Genomic DNA, 3,182 nt, shown 5'->3' on the forward strand with positions numbered 1-3,182 from the left:
TTTTTAAAAAAAGATGGGGACTCGCTATGTTGCCTGTGCTGGATTCCAACTCCTAGGCTTGAACAGTCCTCCCACCACAGCCTCTCAAGTAGCTGGGACTGTAGGTGCACTACTGCACCCAGCTAGGGTACCTTTCTGATAAACTTAATTCAACCCAATCTTATGTAATGGTACCTGTTTTTTTCCTACGTTGGACAAACTAATCAATGATACTTGTTTGTTGTTTGTATTTTTGATGAGGGTCTGAACTTTAAAAAAAAAAAAAAAAAAGTAGAGATTTGCCATACCCAGGCAGTTTGATTTCAGAGCTCTTACTTTTAACCATTAGGTTAAAAATCATTGAAAGTTATGGAGTAGCTGGGCATGGTGGCTCACGCCTGTAATCCCAGCACTTTGGGAGGCTGAGGCGGGCGGATCACAAGGTCAGAAAGACTGAGATCATCCTGGCCAACACAGTGAAACCCCGTCTTTAAAAAAAAAGAAAAAAAAAAAAAGATGGTGAAACATCTCTACTAAAAATACAAAAAAAATAGCTGTGTGTAATGGCGTGTGCCTGTAATCCCAGCCACTTGGGAGGCTGAGGCAGGAGAATTGCTTGAACCCAGGAGGTGAAGGTTGCAGTGAGCAGAGATCATGCCACTGCACTCCAGCCTGGGCCACAGAGCAACATTCTGTCTCAAAAAAAAAAAAGAAAATAATACAATTGAGGTAACAAGGAGATTTCGCCTTTTATTTATGGCTAAGCTAGGCATGTGCAATGACTGCTACTCCAGAACTTCTCTGCTTTGGACCTGGAAATTTTCTTTTAACGTTGATCTCAAGATATACTCTATTTATTTTTTGTGGGACAGAGTCTTGCTGTGATGGTTAGGCTGGAGCACAGTCACGGCTCACTGCAGCCTTAGCCTCCCCAGTAGCTGGGACTGCAGGTGCACACCAACATAGCTGGCTGTGTTTTTTGTTTATTTGTTTTTTTCTATTTTTTGTAGAGAAAGGGTCTCACTTTGTTGCCCAGGCTAATCTCAAGCACCTGGGATCAAGAGATCCACTCACTTCAACCTTTAAAAGTTTTGGGATTACAGGCATGAGCTACTGCACCTGGCCCTAAATTTTAGAAATATTAAAATGTAGAACAGCATGCTTAGACTCAAACAAACATGATATTGGCAAGGCATGGTGGCTTATACCGGTAATCCCAACACTTTGGAAGGCCAAAGTGGGAGGATCGCTTAAGGCCAGGAGTTTGAGACCAGCCTCGTCAATGTAGATGAGAGACCCTCGTTTCTATTTAAAAATAAAATAAAAAGAAACGTGACAGCTATTACTGTGAAATGATGTTCTTGGTATTATGTTATTCTTTTGCTAACAAATAGGGCCCTAATCAGTGATAGAGGCAAGATTCATAGGTCCTTTGGTCCACATGTCCAAATCTCGTAATCAGGTCCAGATATGGTTCCTCTTGCTCCAGGGACCTGTGAAGTAATGTGTCCTGTGTGTCACTTGTATGTTCTCTTGCTGTCTCTCTCTCACTGTGTCTCTTTCTCTCTTATCTTTCTTCCTTTTCTCTTCCCCTCACTCACCACAGTACACAAGAATAGAATACTGCTAGGAAGGCCACAGTAAGCACTACTCCTAGAAAAGGAGAATAATGAGAGATAAGCAGCAGATTCTGTGTAAGCAACCAGTCCTGGAGGTAGGGGAGATTGGACCTTGATTTATTTGGAAGGAACTCTCTCATTGTTTTCTATGACCTGTGAAGTGTGTGTTGGGTGAGTGTCCTCCCTTTGGAAAGTACAAATCTTTCTCAACTAGCTTGTTGTTCTTAGAAGTTGGGGGTCAAAGGGTTTTAAATTTTGTATACACAAAGAGTTTTTTAGTCTGAACTTCAGATGATTTAAGAAAAAAAAATTTTTTTTTTTTTTTGAGTTGGATTATTACTCATTTGGTTATTTGAGGCCAGTCTTACTCATTAGGTTAGACGGGAAGGCTACATCCTTAAGGTGTTCTTTACCCCTGAAGTAGTAGTTAGCTAAGAGTTTTCAGTGGGTATCTGTACTCAGTCTTTTAATCCTGCCTCTACAGGTCTAGGTGCAAGTTGCTTTTCCAATCCTTTGAGAGTTTAAATTTCTGAACATTTTCTATTCCCTTCTATTTTTCTTTGAAATCTGCTGCTGCTTTCTTGAGCTCATCATTTGCTTATACTACTTTGCCAAATATACAATAGTAGTCAATATTTGCTTCCAAAATCCTCTTTTCCAAACTTTTTTTTTTAATAAGATTGCAAGGTCAGTAGCCTCTTTGTATGCTCACTGACCTTGTAGTTGTATGAAAAGTTATTATAGGTAATAGCCTTACCAAATATTTTGCCGCTATAAAACATGATCCTCCATCTTTCCAGCTTCTGGTATCTGTTTCCTTTCAGCCCTCAGCCTGACCACTAAGGCAGTATCACTAAGGCAGTGCTGCATAGGTTTTTATTGCAGCAGCACCTCACTTCTAGGTACCAGTTTCTGTGTTAGAATAATGAAAGACTGAATCTACAGATGGACAATGGCCAGATCATATATGAAACTAGAACTCTGACCCATGACCTCTGTAGCAATAGGCCCAAACTGTCAGAACTTGGTCAGTAACTACCAGCTTCCTTAATCTTTGTACCTAATTCCAATTTGGGATGACCCAGAGTGAGCTAAATATGCTTCCCCAACCAGCCACATAGGCTATCCCACTTCCAGTGTCAATGAAGATTCAAACTCTGTAAAATATTTTAAGAGATCTACTCTGAGCCAAATATGAGCGACCATTGCCCCATGACACAGTCCTCAGAAGCTCCTGAGAACATGTGTCCAAGGTGGTCAGACTACAGCTTGGTTTTATACATTTTAGGGAGACATAGACATCAATCAGTATATGTAAGATTGGCAAGACAACTTGAAGTGGATGGCTTCCGGATCATAGGTAGATTTAAAGATTTTCTGATTGTCAGTTGGTTGAGTTGTTACTGTCTAAAGACCTAGAATCAATAGAAGGGAGGATCTAGGTTAAGATAAGGGGTTTTGGCTAGTCACAGTGGCTCACACCTGTAAATCCCAGCACTTTGGGAGGCTGAGGCAGGCAGATTATGAGGTCAGTAGTTTGAGAGCAGCTTGGCCAACATAGTGAAACCCTGTCTCTACTAAAAA

General features: G+C 40.9%; 1 protein-coding gene across 2 annotated transcripts in view; it reads left to right on the forward strand.

Moving 5' to 3' along the window:
• LATS1 (large tumor suppressor kinase 1) overlaps positions 1-3,182 on the forward strand; it is a 52,194-nt gene that overhangs the window by 2,695 nt on the left and 46,317 nt on the right. The window contains exon 2 of one of the 2 annotated variants that reach the window (XM_017505742.2): positions 1,586-1,769. The exons of the other annotated variant lie outside the window; for it this stretch is intronic. The gene's annotated coding sequence lies outside the window, so the exon portion shown is untranslated. The remainder of the gene's footprint in view (positions 1-1,585; positions 1,770-3,182) is intronic. 2 annotated transcript variants of the gene reach the window in all.

The sequence above is a fragment of the Cebus imitator genome, unplaced genomic scaffold, assembly GCF_001604975.1.
Source record: "Cebus imitator isolate Cc_AM_T3 unplaced genomic scaffold, Cebus_imitator-1.0 Scaffold341, whole genome shotgun sequence".
NCBI classification, from domain to species: domain Eukaryota; kingdom Metazoa; phylum Chordata; class Mammalia; order Primates; family Cebidae; genus Cebus; species Cebus imitator.